This window comes from Muscardinus avellanarius (assembly GCF_963383645.1).
Source record: "Muscardinus avellanarius genome assembly, chromosome: 16".
NCBI classification, from domain to species: Eukaryota; Metazoa; Chordata; class Mammalia; order Rodentia; family Gliridae; genus Muscardinus; species Muscardinus avellanarius.
The window spans coordinates 9,360,080-9,378,441 of record NC_137802.1 but is presented as its reverse complement, the minus strand read 5'-3'; the positions used below and the strand labels follow the sequence as shown (position 1 = coordinate 9,378,441).

At 46.7% G+C, this 18,362-nt stretch overlaps 1 protein-coding gene across 1 annotated transcript in view; it reads left to right on the top strand.

Annotated features, from left to right (window-relative positions):
• The window catches only part of COX10 (cytochrome c oxidase assembly factor heme A:farnesyltransferase COX10), a gene marked incomplete at both ends in the record, with an annotated part of 126,498 nt that overhangs the window by 94,865 nt on the left and 13,271 nt on the right, over window positions 1-18,362 (top strand). The window lies entirely within an intron of this gene.

Here is an 18,362-nt window from a genome sequence, read left to right as displayed (position 1 = left end):
CGGCCGGGGTCACCTACGCCTGCAGCTGCAGAGGTGACCAAGAGACTGCAGATGACCCTTGTGAGCCCAGGCCCTTAGAAACTCTCCATCCACCGCAGGTTCCAAATAGAGATGTGCGTATTATTTTCTCTTCCAGATCTGTCCTCTTCCTTATGTATCTTAATATTCCAAAGCCAGATCCTCAGAAGGCATCCTGGACTTTTCTGAGCCAACAAATCAGATCCTCCTGGGCCACCCTGGAACCTGTGTGTGCTCCGGTAGCTTCAGACCATGGGCAGTTTGGGGCAGACCATTCCAGTGGCAACCCGGCTGATTGCTCCACCTTCTCCTCCACTCCACAAGGAAAGGGGCTTCTTTAAATGCTGCGCCCTTGACATACAGCGAGGCCTTGGCTAGGTGGAGGAGGAAGCGGGCTGTGCGGGGAGATGGACACTGTGACGGAACCTGGTGAGCGGGGATTGGAGAGGCAGGAGACCAAGGCGGGAGCCGAGGGAAGCTGCCTGGGATTCTGCACAGGGAGTCCGAAGTGAGCCGGCGTCAGGGCCACTGTGGCCAGGTTTAGGATGAAAGAATTCCTCCACTGCCCCAGAGGAAAGTGCACCCTGGAGCCCCAAGAGGAGAGACAGACCTGTCGCAGGTCCTGGCGTGAGCCGATGATAGCTTGGACCAGGGTGATCACGGGGGCGTTGAGTTCTGCTGTTGATCGGCTCAGAGCGTGAGCTGGCCCCGCTGCTGAGGATGCTGGTAGACGGCGCTCCCCAGGCCTCTCCGCTGTCCTGTGACCGCTGCCCATGAGCTCCCGCCTGGCCACCTCACCACCCTCTTCCTTCCTACCTGCTTCTCCTTTGCCCCTCGTCAGCGACTTGGCTCTTTAAGGGATGCCTCTCTACTTCCCCTCTGACATTTCTCTCTCCCCCATTCTCCGCTGTCTACACCTCTCTCTGCCTTTGCTAAATTCTGCAGCTCTCGGTACAGGTATCAGGTGATCCGTTAGAAGGTAGAGTAGGGAAGGAGGTGCTAGAACATAGATGTTCTGTTCAGACAGGCTGCCGTGTGCCCGGGAAGGCAGGAAGGCAGAGGGGCTGAATGCTCAGCCACCTCGGAAGCCTTTTCTTTTATCCTTTTGTTAATTTGGTTCAGCAACTCCCAAACTTTCGTGAACATAATCATAATTTTCCAGACCTATACATATATGACCTTGCGCTACCTCCGGGTAACTTCAAGGGATTTCAAAGGATGATTCTGGGTGTAATATGTTTTCACCTTAAGGCCGACCTTCATAACCTGCATCAGCTGCGGCTCCCTGTCCTCCAAGAAGGCGAGATACATCTGGCCCTCAGGCCTTGGTCGGCAGCCTGGCCGCCGCTGGCCTGTGTCCTTCTGAGCTGCTTCCTCTGTGGAGAATGTGACGTTGGGTGTATTTAATAAATAAGGAACAGTAAGACAGTCGATTTTTTTAAGTAGTCAATCACAGTAGAAGCATGCCCTTTTATTTTAAGCATCCTACACGTTTTCTGTCATTTTTTTTTTGAACCAAAGGGGAAAGTCTTTACAGCTAAAATATGATTTAATTAAAATAAAGCCTATGATATTATAGTATTAATGTTTCATTTTCCCAAGGAGAATACAGAGGACATACTTTTAAGGTTTAATTATCTGTCAGTTGGCTGTATAGAGTGCCAGTTAAATGGCAGGGGCTATAGCTCTGTGGTAGAGTACATGCTTAGCAGGTGTGAGGCCCTCGCAATCCTCAGCAGCAGAAGGGAAAAAAGAGAAAAAAAGCCAACTCCATATATACGAAGACCTACCATTGAAGAAGAAAAAAAAAAAAAAAGATTGTCTCCCCATGTTTGAGAAAGTCCTGTTCTTGTTTTCCTCACTAGTAGAAGAAAAGGCACCTTTATATTAAGGTGGCCTGTCTGAATTCGTCCTAAAACTTCCCGGGACACAGACGTTACCAGCTGTTTGGAGTGACCGTTCCCTGCCAGCCTCGCAGTGATTGCGGGTGGTTAATAGAAACATCGATTTACCAAATGTAATTCCAGTGGAGACACTTGACCTCGTGCTTTCTGCTTTTTACTCCGGCTCTGGGGCCGTGATGGTGGAATTATTTATCAGAGTCGTTAATGGCATGGGGCCACTTGGTGAATATGAGTGCGCGGCGCACCGCAGCCCTCAGGAAGCTCCCAGAGCACAGGGATCAGCCTGGAGCCGCCGCCGAGGTGCATTGGGCTAAAGAGCTCTTGCATCTGCGTGGGAGGAAGTCTGGAGACAAGTGCTCCAGGGGGTGGTGATGCGGCCGTCTTTACCTCCGTGGTCAGCTCCTCGCCACAGAGTTTGTCAGTATTAACGGTGAGCCAGACCACACATCTGTGCCCTCGGGCTGCACAGCCCCATCCCAGCCTGGCGACCTCGCCTTCTGCTCTTCAGTCCACACAAGCCGGCCGGCCAGGGGGAGCTTATCATCAGGAAACTCAAAAGGGGGCTTCTGAGGCCTCTGAGCCGCCTCGTGTGTGTGTGTGTGTGTGTGTGTGTGTGTGTGTGTGTGTGTGTTACTGGGGATGCAACCCAGGAGCATTCTACCTCTGAGCTACACCCCAGCCCTAATTTTTTATTCTCTTTATTTTGAAACAGGGTCTCACTGAGTTGCAAAGTCTCACTAAGTAGCTGAGGCTGGCTGTGAACCACGATCCCCCTGTCTCAGCCTCCCAAATGCTGAGATTACAAGCGTGCACCACCACGCCCGGCTCTTCTCTGCCATTGTTATACCCTCACTAGTAACTCCCTTCCCTGCACGTCACCCCCCCCCCCCATTTAACAAGGCTCTGCGCCTCCGTGCATCACTGGTCCTAACTGGGATAAAATGGATTTAGTAGTTTCAGCGTGGCCAAAGGGAAGGGTCAGAAGAAGGGACGGTTAAAAATGAAGAGCCCCCAGTATTTTGTTCTAAGATAAGCATCATAAGGCCGAGCATTCTTCCAGCGCCACAGAGCTCCTGGTGTTTTGATGCCTATGTGTGGAAGTTGTCGGGAACCCGGGGGCCCTTATGGGCTCCAGGGACTTCTCGCACTGAGCTGCCCCACTGGGCCCTTTTCTTCTGACATTTGGACAGGTTGGTCTTCCTTACTAGACAGAGGCCTGTTAGATCAGCAGTTTTGTCCAGTTACTCTGCGATTTCTCCTCTTCTGGGAAGAGTGGCCTCTTACCACTTCTGAGCTGCAGCTTAGGGGTGCCTTCCCTCTGCACCTCTGCCTTTCTCTGCACCTCACTTCATTCATTCATTCATATCCGTTTCTCTCTCTCTCTCTCTCTTTCTCTCTCTCTCCTTTCTCACTCACTCACTCACTCGCTCACTCTCTCCCAGCTGGATCCTTTGTCCAGTTCCAAAGCTTTGGGAGAGAAAATTTGACTGCAGAAACATGGGCCTGATATTTCATTCCTGGTCCAGGACCTGGTGCCAGGGAAATGATTGCAGAGAACAATAAGCTTACGTGATTTTTTCAGGGGGCACCTAAGACCTAAAGCTCACACCTCCTCCCAGCACAGCGTGCTCCTTGCTCTAGTAGCTCCTGAGGTCCCACGTTCATCTCCAGCCGCTCTCAGTTTATGATTTCCTGACTATAATCCACCCCTCCCACCCCCAACACACACACACACACACACACAAACACACACACACATCAGATCCTTCTGTGTTTTGCAATCAACCTGTGAAGAAGAGATTTTTAAGGGGATCTTCATAAGACTTCTCTTTTGTCTCAGAAGCAGAGTCCTGCCTCTTTTCACACTCTACTCCGGCTTCTGCAATATTTAACAGTGTTTCTTGGTCCCAGCAACGGTGGAATCTTCTGTCTTCTGTTTTCCTTGTTGCTGTTTCCAGAGAGGAATGCAGACACCTTGACTCTGCCTTCTTTATCAAACTTGAAGTCTTTGCCACTTAAACTTCTAATGTACCTTACATGTGTATTTTTTTTCAATCTGTTTTTATTGGTGCATTGTAGTCTCAGGTCATAGTTTAAATCATGTTGACAGTGGCATACATGCACACAGTACTTGGTAGCCTCCCCCAACACACATGTATTTTTTAAAGTGATATCCTTTTTCTAGTCTGTCCTAATTAAAAGCCTTCTTTATTAAGAATGTCAAGGCTTAATGTTTCTGCTAAATATTTTAGAATTCAGTAATTTCCTCTTGTAGTCAACTCATCAAAAATTTATTGCTCACCTGTAAAGTTACCTGCAGCATCAATTTTGTTTTTATAATGCTCAAAGCTTTATCATGTGGATGAAAATTTTGCCAGATGTACAGAATGCTTAGCGGACGGCACAAGGCAGCCCATAAATATGTGTCGAGCGAGACAAATAAGTGGTACAAACAAGAAAGTCTCTGGGAGGGCAGACAAAGACGCAGATAAGGGTGGAGTGGACGGAGTGGCGGACGCCTCCTGAGAAGGGGGCCTGGGCTGGGCCCAGTTGTATTTTGATTATGTCTCCTGTGAATTAATCCATTTTCCAGTTGGCGATGCTGACACGGAAGTAGTTGGTGTCAGCATTAGTTTTTCCAACTTAATGGATCAGAGGAGCGTGATCCATAACTTGTGTTCCAGCAGTAGGTGTGGGCTGTGAGCAGGACAGATTGCATGATAAGAGCGGGGCGAAGGGTCACGGAGAGAGGATACATTAAAACACCCGGGACCAGGGTCAGCCAGCACCCAGCTTTAGGATGAATGATGAAGATGGAGTTTTAGAAATGAAATGAATGGGTTGTTTGGTTGGCATTATTAACTTAAAGAACAGGGTTTAGCTTAAGTATTATAGGGATTTGCAGGAGACATTTTTCAAATTTACTGAAGGTTTTACCAGTAAGCACTTAAGCAAATGTAAACATCTTGTGGGCTGCAGGGGAGCTGGGAATATTCTTCATCACCCAGTCACCCTGGTCTAATAGGCACAGACCCGGACCAGGCTGAAGCTCTGCACAGTTTCTAAGGATTGTTATGATTAGTCTCTTGGTGTGTATATATTGCTAATGTAATAAGAACATAAACATTTTATAAGTATAGGAATTTCTTTCTTTTTCTCATCCTGATTTGAAGCGGCAGGAAGAACAAATTTAGTCTCCTCTCAGTAACCGAGGTGTTACTGTAGAGAAGTCTGTTCCTCAAATGAAATCATTCGATATTATGATCGGTGGTGTGAGAGGTCACCGCAATGTCTTTGGACAGATCACCGTGCGCAATCATCACAGCGGGTGAAGGAGGGGAGCGCTGCATTCCTCTGAAAGCCACACTCTTTTCTTTTACTGTCACGAGGAAATAGGAGAAAGCATTTCTGACTATTTTGAAGCACTTTGAGTTGTTGGCACTTGTCTATGGCAACCCTACTGATGGGAGATTCCTCGGTTCCCATGTCCCTTATAACCAGGAAATACCCAGACACCCTAATAAATATGTAAAGATGTAGCTATCAGATCATAATGACTTAGTCCTGTGACTGGTAACTTATGATAGCAACTATCCTATCCATAACTCTTGCAGCCATTTGGAAAACACGCAGGAGCAAACACCTTTTACAAGTATCTAGGTTCGTGGACTCCTCCAATAAGATGTTGTGGAAAGACCGACCTGGTTGGTGTTGTGAGTGGCAGCCGTAGGGGAATGTTCTCTCTCATGGTCTGTAAGGGTTCGCTTGGGCGCCATGTTTAGGTATAGATGAGTTCTACAGAATCACTGCACATACTCATATAGGCCTGTGCTTATAGATGTGGGCACGAGGCAGCAGGTCCTGCCGGCGGAAGGACTAGGAAGCGGCCCAGGGAAGACATGGAGGCCAGCCGAGGAGGGGTGAAGGAAAACGTCCTCGAGGAGTGTGCTGGTGGTGGTTTTGTTGTATGGCGGCACTGTGGATCCAGCCCAGGGTCTCGCACGCCTCCACCGCGCTCCACCCCTAGCCCTTGTTGCTCTCTGAAGCCCAGGGACTTCATCCTTCCGAGAGGATGAGTCAGGATTGGCAAACAGGAGATGGCGAGGAGCACTGGAGAGGGGAGGGAGGAGGAGGTCAGTTCTGGGTCAACTCACAAAATGGGGTAGACCCTTGCCAGAGGAGATATGTTGCCTAGACCCGGGGATGAAAGCAATGGCCGTCAGACCAAATCCTACAGAGGTGTCTCCCTTTGTCCTGCTTGCTTCCCTACAGCTGGCATTAGCTGCTGGTGTGTAAAAATATGGGACAGTGTGTAAAAGTACAGGATGTTCACATCGGGCCCCAGATTACTGGGCCGCTTTGTGCATCTCCACGGGCTGTCTGCGAGCCACACCTGAGCGGCCAGTCTTTTCTTTTAGATAGGCCCACTCCTTTCCTCCTTCTTCTTGCCAGCCTGGCCCCCGCGGATGCCAAAGCCTCTGTCCAAAGGTGGGTGCAGGGCGCCATCAGGCCGGGCCTGCCTCCCACACCGCTCCCACGTAGGCCCCAGAACTGCAGGGATGGAGAGCTTTATGTCCCAGCTTCACTTTTTATAAGTTGTGTGTTATTAAAGCTTTTCAAAGACTCTTTAAAATTCATTGACTCTATTTTGTGGAGGTGAACAAAGCTGCTTTTTTAATAAGGTCCTATAAATTAAAACTTGGGAGGAGGGTCAGAAAATTAAACCATCTGGCTCAACTCAGGAAAGGAAAAGTCTGTGTCCCCCGCGTGGCCGGCACTAGGTGTTGTGGAACAGCGTGGAGGGAGTCAGTTGGTGGTCCCTGCCTTCAAGTGGTTTGAGAAATAGATTAAGAGATTGGGCTCTTACACTGGAAACTCTCATTTTCATGGATGGGATCAAAGAGTAGGAATCACTTCTCCCCAAAAGGCCCAGAGTCTTTGATGAGCAAATATCTTTTCCTTAATTTAAACTGGACTAATATAACATAAATCAAGAGTAACCATTTACTTCTGAACAAGAAGGCAGCATCTCAGAGGTCAACGGAGGGGGAATGTTCATCGCGGTATTTTGTTTTGTATTCTGTTGTTATTCTACAGCCAGTCTTTCCCTAGATCAGTAAAAGTCTTTCAGTTGATTTTAAAAACCTCATTTAGCTCAGATCTGCTTGGCTTTCTTCATTGAAAAAATAAATTTTAAATAATCCCACGTTCTCCATGTTCTGAGTATAACCAATAACAAGTTAAAAATAATCTCTGCTTATTTTTGCATGTCTTTTAAATTTCTTCTTTGAAATAAGTCTACATTTTCCCTAAGTTCTGAATTTATATCAGTCCTCTGCTACCTTTACAGTATCCATAACTGGAAACTTATTCAGAAATATAAAAGTCCTAGTCATATTCTGGGGAGATAGCTTTAGAACAGCTATCTGTGGAAACTTCTCCCTAAAATTCATTTCAAAGCTCAAATGTGAGATTTCTGCAGGAAATTAAAGTTAAATTGGCTTGGTTTGATTAAGGTTTGGGGATTTCTTTTGTTTTTGAAGACAGGAAATTTTATTTTGTAATTTAAAAATAATTTATTCTGGAAGAATGACCAAAAGCATGAGATTAATTTTCGTATAAACCAATTACCTGCAGAGTTGCTCAAAATACAAGGCTTTCTTAATCTAATAGAACATTTCATAGCCCTCCCGACACATTTCTTAAACAGCCTGCTTTTCTCCAGAAAGTAATTTAAAAGTCAGGCCATTTAAATTACATTTCTTAAATGTAACGAATAAACATCAAAATAAAGCTGGTAGCTCTCTTATTTGTTCTTAATGTCTGCAGAAAATTCCACTTTGATAGAGCTACAGAAGAACTGGTGGTGAATAAACAAAGCAATGACATATTTTTAAAAAGGAAAACTAATTTATAGAAATATATGGACAGATCTCCCTATTCTCCTTTCTATTAGGGTTTTTTTTTCCCCCTCCAGTTTTCCTGGGCAGGAAAGACACGAGTGGAAAGATCCTGAGTGCCGGTGCTCAGTGGAGAGAGAGCTCAGCTGGAAATGTAATTCAGTTTTGCATATGAGTGTTGAGATCCGTCCTCATTCAACTCTCACCACAAACCATGAACCTATTTGCATGGCTGAATGAATAGGAAGGGTTATTTTTTGTTGTTGTTGTTGTTTTTTTTTACTTCAAGAAAATCACTGGATCTTTTTTCTACCCCCCTCCCATCAAATAGCACTCTGATCCTTACACGTTTATTTTATGTTCTTGAAAATAAGATTTTTTTTCAATATCACATGCCATTCACATACATTTCTGCCCTTTCCCACATAAACTCACCACAACGAGAACCCAGCACAGAGATGTTAGCTCCTGTGGTCACAGTAAAGGTCATCACAGCTGCTGCTGACAGTGGGCAGGAGCACCATCTTCTTTTATTTTATTTTATTTATTTATTATTTATTTATTTGTTTTGCAGATTTGGGGGTGGAACCCAGGGACATTCGACCTCCGAGCTACACCCCCCTGCCCTATTTTTTTATTCTTTATTTTGAAACAGGGTCTCACTAAGTTGCGGAGGGCCTCACTAAGTAACTGAGGCTGCCCGTGAACCGTGACCCTCCTGTCTCAGCCTCCCAAATGCTGGGATTACAAGTGTGCACCACCACACCCGTCTCCAAGCCCTATTTTTTTTATTCTTTATTTTGAAATAGGGTCTCACTGGGTTGCGGAGTGCCTCACTAAGTAGCTGAGGCTGGCTGTGAACTGCGGTCCTCCGGTCTCAGCCTTCCGGATGCTGGGATTACAGGCGTGCACCACCATGCCCGGCAGGAGCATCATTTTAAAAAGATGCTCTGCATATGATCCGTCTGGTTTTTCCTGTTGCTAGCTTATGTTTTGCAACTTGATATAATAAAGTTAAATTGCTAATTGTAATTCTAAATTAAAATAGTCTTATAGCCACAAGTTTCTACGCACATATCTTTAGAAGTCTAAAAAGCTAAATCAGGAGAAGCAGTTGACTGGTTTTATCAGCCCCACCTCCAGCTCCATTTGAATGGATCCTCCGTATTTCAGTGATTCCGTCTCATTGTGTCTGTTCTTGTTCTTGGAGCTAGGTGTACTCTGTGAGAGCGCGTAGCACTTGCGCTAAGATGTGGCTGTCTGCCTTCCTTCCTAGACTGTGCGTCCTCATTCTGTTCCTTCCGTGTTACCACACTTTGCACAGGGGTTGACTTTATGGGCGGTGAGGAGTTTGAATGGGTGAAAGAGCGGACGCAGGAAGGAGTAAACACCGTGCTCATTCGTAAGGCCTCTGCTAAGCGTTTCATTTACCTCGTCATTGCAGTTCATTCTCCAGACAGCTCCGTGAAGTTTCTCCCCCTGTACAGATGGAGAAGTGCGGGCTGTAGGTTAAGCGATCTGCTGTAGATCACACACAGCGCAGGGACGGCTGCCTTTCCTCTGGACTTCTAATCGAGCCTTTTAACCTAAGCACGTTTGACTTGAGCTTCAGTACTGCCACAGAAAGAGCCTTTAAAACAGCCCCTACTTTACAGGCCGGGCGTGGTGGCGCACGCTTGTAATCCCCGCACTTGGGAGGCAGAGACAGGAGGATTGCGCAGGTTCGAAGCCAGCCGCGTGCGCTGGCTTAGGAGACCCTGTTTCCAAATAAAAATGTAAAAATAGATCTGGGAGTGTAGCCCGGAGGTAGAAGGGCTTCCAGGAACCCCAGTACCACCAAAAAAAGAAAAAAAAAACAGCCCCTGCTTTACAGTTGGGGACACGAAGGACCAGAGATGTCAAGTAAGTTGCCCCATTACACAGCTAGTTAACACCAGGGTCAGAACTAGAACTCACACTCAGGTTCGTGACCAGTAGGCTTAGTTATACTGCCATCAGGAAACCAGAATATAATAGTAAGAGTAATACTAAGGCATTTTTAAACATTCTGTTATGAAATGCTCCCACAGACGCAGTAGTAGAGGGGGAGTCGTCCAGGCCGTTGCCACACTTGCTTCCGCTCACCCAAGCAGCGCTTGTAGCTGCGGGGCTGAGTTGAACCCAGGTGGATGCGCGCAGCTCCTCTGCAGCCCACAGCCCTGGCTCCTCTCCACCAGCACATGCTCACAGACGTGCATCTAGAGGCACAGTCGGCTCCGGAGCTGGAGCTTCTGCAGCCCCATGTGCAGAAGGGACCAGCATCGCCATGGTAACGGGGTACCCATGGTTCTCAGACCCTCGCAAGCCTCCAGGTCACTGGATTCCTAACAGGTTGCTGATGCTCCTGGCCCAGGAGCCACAGTTAGGTGGAACCGTGTGTCCAGGATCTGCCCAGAGTTCCCGAGGCCTCTCCCTTAGGATGGCTCTGAGCCCAGCGAAGCCCAAGGAGGCTGTCTCAGGCCTGTTCCTCCTCCTCTGGCCTCTGGAAGCCAGCTGTCACCATGGCACCTGAAACAGAAGCAAACTGTCAAGGAATTTAAATATGAAAGCATGGCGTGGTGGTGCACTTGTAATCCCAGGACTTGGGAGGCTGAGACAGGAGGATCTCAGATTCAAAGCCAGTGTCAGCTACTTAGGCCCTTTGCAACTTAGTGAGACCTGTTTCAAAGAATAAGAAATAGGGCTGGGAGTGTAGCTCGGAGGTAGAATAACCTGGGTTCAATCCCCAGTGACACACACACACACACACACACACACACACACACACACATACATACACACACACACACAGAGATCAATGAAGAAAGAAATTGAACTTTAAATAAAGAATAAGTGATAAAAAAATAACGTTATATCTGCACGTCAGTACATGTCCTGATCCCCACCCCCACCCCAAATGCCTAATTTGAGCCTCTCTCGGGAGGTGAATAAGGATCTGCTTGCCTGGACCTCCCAGGACAGGCAGAGCGGTTCCCACCAGAAAGCAGATCTGATTGCTGGTACGTCCTATATACCTGGAAATATTCCCAGGTTTAGGATACTTCCAAAACTCCCTAAGAGTGGGAAGAGCAGGTGGGTTTTCTGATCAAGAGCCCAATGGTCTGACTGGGAGAAAGACTATATGGATGGTCAACCTGAGATAAGAAGGCAGTCCTTGGCAGACTTGCTGTTCAGATCTTTGAGATTTAGCTCTGACCTCTTTTTTTTTTTTTTTTTTTTTGGTGGTCCTGGGGTTCCTGGAAGCCCTTCTACCTCCGGGCTGCACTCCCAGACCTATTTTATATTTTGAAACAGGGTCTCGTAAGCCAGCGCGGCTGGCTTCGAACCTGCGCGATCTTCCTGTCTCCGCCTCCCAAGCGCGGGGATTACAAGCGTGCGCCACCACGCCCAGCTCTGACCTCATTTTATGTTCGCTGAAGTAGAAAAAAATTAACTAGAATGAGAAGGGAACTCTCTTTTGGGACTTTTTTCTACCTCTAAATACATCTCTTTATTAAAACAGCTGAACTCCAGCAACTTCAATATTGCCATGATATTTAAGATTTCATAGTAAATCAAACTCCAAAAAGTAACCCAGTCTCAGAGCCATGGTTATTGCTTGTCCGCTTCCTACTTATACCTGAAAAACAGAGTCTTTACTTCTTTCACTGTGCATTTTTATTGTACACAAAGATTCTAACCAAAATCCTGGAGTTAGCCTTTTGTTTGTTTAACATTTTCACTCTGCCTTGTTTCAAACGAGACTTCAGGTAACTTGCAAAGATACGCAGAATATAACAAGATGGTCGGAAAACAGAGCCAGGGAGGGACAAAATAAAGCCAAGAGCGAGGAGGCCAGCCGTGGTCACCCCGGCTGCCTTAGAGGCTCCAGAGAGCAGGGCGTCTGTCTGCTCTCTACTGATCAAATTGGCTCAGTGTACTTTGAAAAGTCTGCAAGATAGATCAAAGATACAAGCTAGCCGAAGGCTGTTCCTTATAGCTGGGCGTTTGATAAGAATTATAGTTTGATGGCTCATGATCCCCCCCCCCCAATGCCTAATTTGAGCCTCTCTCCTGGAGTGAATAAGTATCTGCTTGCCTGGACTTCCCAGGACAGGCAGAGTGGTCCTGCCAGAAAGCGGATCTGATCGCTGGTATGTCCTGTATCTATCCCTTTTTCTTTTCTCTTTTAGCACTTTCTAGTTATTTCCATTTGGATTTTGCAGTAGAGCATTAGACTATGTGAATGATGGGGTAAACTGAAAGAGGTTAAACACAGCAATCTGCACGCAGCTGACACTGACCAGACTAAAGGCTCAACCCCCCCCCCAGACCCCCGCAGACCCTCAGAGAAGGTCCCGAGGCACCACACTAGTGCGCCCTGGGAAACTCTGGGTTAAATCGATGAACTAGCAAATAAACCTGACACGGGGCCTACTTCTAAGTTATTCTACTCGTATGGAGTCTCAGTTTCTCATCCCTAAAATGAAGAAAATATTATCTCAATAAACTTCTTTTACTCTTAATTTCAAGGGTATTTTAGAGATGCGTAATGCCATTTTTCATCTGTGCTGTTGGCAAATTTGGGGTTGGTTGGTTTGTTTTTGATGCACATCCCTGTTATAGGTTCTGAAAGCGGCGCTCTCCTGTGCTGCTGGCTGGAGGGTAAAACAGTAGACTGGAATAAAATTGGCAGTATATGTAAAATCTCTTTAAAAATGTGCATATCTCCTGGCTTAGCAGTTTGACCTCTAGGAATTTCTCCTCAAAATTTGGCCTAGTTGATGCTGTGAACAAAGGTCTGTCCCTAAGAAATTCAGCCCAACATAATATCTAATTAAGAAGAAGAGCCGGGCATGGTGGCACACGCTTGTCATCCCAACATTCGGGAGGCTGAGACCTGAGGATCGCGGTTCAAGGACAGCCTCAGCAACTTAGTGAGGCCCTCTGCAACTTAGTGAGCCCCTGTATCAAAATAAAGAATAAAAAAATAGGGCAGGGGATGTAGCTTGGAGGTCAAATGCCCCTGGGTTCCATCCCCAGACCCACAAAAATAAAAATAAATTTTAAAATAATAAAAAATTTAAAAAATTTAAAATAAAAAAAGAAGAAAGCCGGGTGTGGTGGCACATGCTTATAATCCCAGTACTTGGGAGGCTGAGGCAGGAGGATCACAGGTTCATGGCCAGCCTCAGCGACTTAGGTGCTAGCAACTTAATGAGACCCTGTTTCAAAATGAAGAATAAAAAATAGGGCTGAAGGTGTAGCTCAGAAGTAGAATGCTCCTGGGTGCAATCCTCAGTACCAAAAAAAAAAAAAAAGAAGAAGAAGCAGCAGCAGCAGCTGCCACCAACCTCAGTGATGTGCACCTGCCTACAGTTCCAGTACATGGGAGGCTGAGATGGGATTGCAGGGCTGGAGCCAGCACATCGGAACTTAGCGAGACCTGTTTCAAAAGAAAAAGTAGCTCAGTGGTACAAGTCCATGGTTCAATTCTCTCTCTCTCTTTTTTTTTTTTTTTTTAAAGAAAGGAAGGAAAAGAAATACTACTGTCCAAAAAGGGTATGCTGACTGAGTAAGTTGTGTGTACCCCCAGAATAGGCCACTGTGTCGCTATTAATAGTAACAAAAAAGTCCCGGGGCATAGTGGCGCACGCTTGTAATCCCAGCATTCTGGAGGCTGAGACCAGAGGATCACAGTTTGCAGACAGCCTCAGCTACTTAATGAGGCCCTCTGCAACTCAGTGAGACCTGGTTTCAAAATAAAGAATAAAAAATAGGACAGGGGGTGTAGCTCAGAGGTCGAATGTCCCTGGGTTCCATCCCCAGACCTGCAATAAATAAATAAATAAATAACAAAAAAGAAATACTTAATGGCATGAGAATTATCAAGCTATATTGAAATAAAACAAGTAACAAAACCAGTTTAGTATGTTCATGTGTGTGTGTGTGTGTGTGTGTGTGTGTGTGTGTGTGTATGTTGATACTGGAGATTGAACATGGAGACGCATGCATGCTAGATAAATGCTCTGCCACCAAACTATAGCCCCAGACCTTTTAAAAAATTTTATTTTGAGACAAGGTCTCCTCAGGTTGCCCAGGCTAGCCTTAGATTTGCTATACTCCTGCCTGAGCCTCCTGAGTAGCTGGGATTACAGCGGTGCACCACCACGCCTGGCTTCAAATATTTATTTATTTATTTATTTATTTATTTATTTATTTAGTACTGGAGATGGAAACCAGGGACATTCTGCCTCTAAGCTACACCCACAGCCCTATTTTTTATTATTTCTTTTGAAACAGAGTCTCACTAAATTGTGGAGGACCTCACCAAGTAGCTGAGGCTGGCCGCAAACCTAGATCCTCCTGTCTCAGCCTTTCAACTACTGGGATTGTACGCATGGGCCACCACACCCAGCTCGCAATTATTCTTTTAAGTAGATATAGCACTGTCAAAAGGCTACACAGATATGAACAGTGTGTTTATTTCGTATTTGGAAACAGGGCCTCACTCGGTTTCTGAGAGCCTCACTAAATTGCTGAGGCTGTTCTTGAACCTGCAATCCTCCAGTCTCAGCTTCCCAAGTACTAAGATTACAAGCACGCACCACCACACCCAGCTTTCTAGCCACGCATTTTCTGAATTGGGCATATTTTACTTTCAAAATAAGAGTTTTAGGAAAAGGGAAACATCCCTGGAAAATAAACTTGATGAAGCTTGCAGTTGGAACACCTCTGCCCACAACACCAGAGAGCTCTAAACTGCCGGGACTCAGGGCCCTCTCGCCCAGGTGCTGAGAACCACCGTGGCGTCCTGGGTAATGATCTGCATTTTTGTTTGCGTGGCTTGCCGGCCTCCTCAGTTTTCATTCATGCCCCTGAGCACATTGATTTAAACACCAAAATTGAGTCTCAAGCTTTTCTGTGATTCTAGTACAGGTCAGAAACTAACCTTCCACATAAAATTGCCTATCTCAATAAATTAGATTCATGTGTGCTTTTTAAAAAGGGCTTTTCAGAACACTAATACCTTTGAATCCAACTGGTTTCCACAGGCCTTGGAGGAGTGAACAACCTTCTTCTTTTTTTTTTTTTTTTTTTTTTAACACAAGGGCCAATTCAGGAAAAATAAAGATGTTTATGAGCCACAGTTTTCTCCCGCCCAAAATAAAGCAAGCTTTTTGAGAGTCCCATGGGGGGGTAAAAATCTGTTCTTAGGAGCTATGAACTACCTGACTGAATGAAGAACAGCAGTTCTAACATTTGCATTGCTTCTTAGACATCTGAATTCTTCTTTCTGAGCATATATGAGACAGCAAATCGGAGGCATCTTTTTCATCTTTCATCCGGAAAATTCTCTTGTGTGCTGTGTCAAGGAGCCAGACAGTCCCGGGGTCACTCGATCCATACCACCACCTGAAAGAAGTTTGTTTCACCGACTTCGCTCAGTGTCCTTGGCTGCTGGGCTGCCCTGTCCCCGCGCCCTCCTAAAGGGCAGTGTCGCGCAGAACCTTCCCCCTCCACGGACGCTACACCTGGGAAGAGAGGGACTTACCTCCCGTTTGTGACTGTGGGGCAGAGATTGCCTCCCTCGGGAAACTGGCCGTGGCTAAAACCGGAGCAGCCGAGAAGCCGCTCGCCAGCGACTTGTGCCTCCCAGGGGGGAACCACGCGGGACCTGGCACAACACTACACAGACAGGCTTTACTCAGAGCTGGGAAATGGCCTCTGCAGGGAGAGAGCAGGCAGAGTCGCCTCCTTAGGTTTCTTAAGGACGCGAATGTTCCTCGGAAGACTAGAGATGGGACGGCCGTGCGACCCAGCTGTCCACTCCTTGGCATCTTTCAAAAAGAACTAAGTTTAGAATACGGCAGTGGTGCACACCTGCCCGTGTTTATTGCGGTGATGCCCACATACCCATGTTTATTGCAGCACAATTCACGGTAGCCAAATTAGGGAACCAATCTAGACGTCCACTTGGTCAACAAGCGAGTGGATAAAGGAAACGGGGTATATACATACAGCGCAGTTATACTCCGCCATAAGGAAGAACAAAATTATGTCACTTGCAGGAAAATGGATTGAAGTGGAGAACAGAGGTCAGCCAGTCTCAGAAAGCCACGGGTCATGGGTTTTTTCTATTCCGTAGAAGCCAGAGAGAAAATAGAAAGATAAAAAAAGGGGGGGACTTTAGTGAATGAGGAGGGAGAACCCGTAGAAGAATGGAGGGGATTAGAGGAAGGAGATAGAAGGGAGAAGGAGGCCGGAGGATGGGAACGCTTCAAATCATGCCCCGTGCGTGCATGAAGGTGTCAGCGGCAGTCGCGCTCACATGGACGGGAGGGGGATGTGGCAGAAACGCCAAGTGCTGTGTGTATGCACCTTTTTGAGTCTCACTAGTGAATAATCAGAAGGTGTCAATAAAATTACTTTTTTTTTTTTTTTTTTTTTTGGTGGTACTGGGGTTCCTGGAAGCCCTTCTTCCTCCGGGCTACACTCCCAGACCTATTTTATATTTTTGAAACAGGGTCTCTTACGCCAGCACGGCTGGCTTCGAACTTGCGCGATCCTCCTGTCTCCGCCTCCCAAGCACAGGGATTACAAGCGTGCGCCACCACGCCCGGCTAATAAAATTACTTTAAAAAAGGAAGGAATAAATGAATGAATCAAGCCATGTGCATATATGCAGCCAGTGGATACAACATATCTAGACTCAAAAGCCTTTCTCAGCCAGGCGTGGCAGCGGCGCATGCTTGTATTCCCAGGACTTAGGAGGCTGAGACGGGAGTACAGGTGTGAGGACAGCTTCAGCAACTTAGGCCCTCACAACGACTAGAAAGACCCTGTCTCAAAATAAAAAAAAATAAAAATAAAAACTAGGCCTAGCAGATGTAACTCAGAGGTAGAATTCCCCTGGGTTCAATTATCAGTATCCCCACCCACCCACACCCCCCAAAAGATGCTTTCCATAAGATTCCATGCAAAATTTACTATGAAAAGCAGGCTCAGAGCCGGGCGTGGTGGCGCACGCTTGTAATCCCCGCGCTTGGGAGGCAGAGACAGGAGGATCGCGCAGGTTCGAAGCCAGCCGCGCGCGCTGGCTTAAGAGACCCTGTTTCCAAATAAAAAAGTATAAAGATAGGTCTGGGAATGTAGCCCGGAGGTAGAAGGGTTTCCAGGAACCCCGGTACCACCAAAAAAAAAAAAAAAGCAGGCTCAGCTCACACTAGTAATCCCAGCATTTGGGAGGCTGAGACAGTAGGATCACCTCAGCTGCTTAGTGAGACCCTTTGCAATTCACTGAGACCCTGTTTCAAAATAAAGAATAAAAAAAGGGGGGGGGCTGGGGGGGTCACTCAGAGGTAGAATGCCACTGGGTTCCATCCCCAGTACAGTCAAAAAAAAAACAGGCTCTGTTGATAAGCAAGCATGTAGTCATCATTATCAGTGTAGAATTATAGTTGATGGTTTTCTTTTACACACATAACACTGTGCAAGCGCCTTTTGAAAAACCCCTTATCCATAAACCAAATTATAGTGTTGGCGCTACGCAACAGCCCCTGGTGCCCTGGGACTGGCCGTGCTCAACCTGAAACCTCAGACACTGTAATGACAGTCCTCACTGCGGCCAACCATTGTTATCCTCTAATGCTAATTAGGTGATGCTTTAGAATACAGGGCAAATGAATAGGGAGAGCGCTTCCAGGAGGGATGCTATTTTTTGTCCACATCCTGCGGCACGTGTCGTAAGCGGTCTCCTCGTGGCTGTCTCGTATTTAGCTCTAAATTTAGCAGGGGACACTGCATAGTAGACATAGTCTCAGGTAATCCCCACTTCTCCCCTGTAAAAAAAGAGATGATGTCCCTGTACTGAAAAGTAAAGTGGAATCCACGTGGGCGTACCTGGGAGGCCAGAGCAGGAGGATCGTAGGTCCAAGCAAATTAAAAAGATAAAATAGGCCGGGAGTGGTGGCGCACGCTTGTAATCCCCGTGCTTGGGAGGCTGAGACAGGAGGATCGCACGGGTTCGAAGCCAGCCTCGGCTACTTAGTGAGGCTCTCAGCAACTTAGTGAGACCCTGTTTCCAAATAAAATATAAAATAGGTCTGGGAGTATAGCCCGGAGGTAGAAAGCCCCTGGGTTCCACTCCTAGTACCACCAAAAAAAAGATAAAATAGGGCTGTGGGAAGCGGACCTGGTGGTGCACGCTTGTAATCCCAGCACTTGGGAGGCTGAGACAGGAGGATCGCACAGGTTTGAAGCCAGCCTCAACTACTTAGTGAGGCTCTCAGCAACTTAGTGAGACCCTGTTTTCTAATAAAATATAAAATAGGTCTGGGAGTATAGTCCGGAGGTAGAAAGCCCCTGGTTCCACCCCCAGTACCACCAAAAAAAAAATAAATAATAATAATAATAATAATAGGGCTGGGGGTGTAGCTCTGAGGTAGAATGCCCCTGGGTTCAGTCCTAGTGCCAAAATGAAGCGAAGCCCAGAAGTCTTCCAGCCGGGGAAGGACAGCCT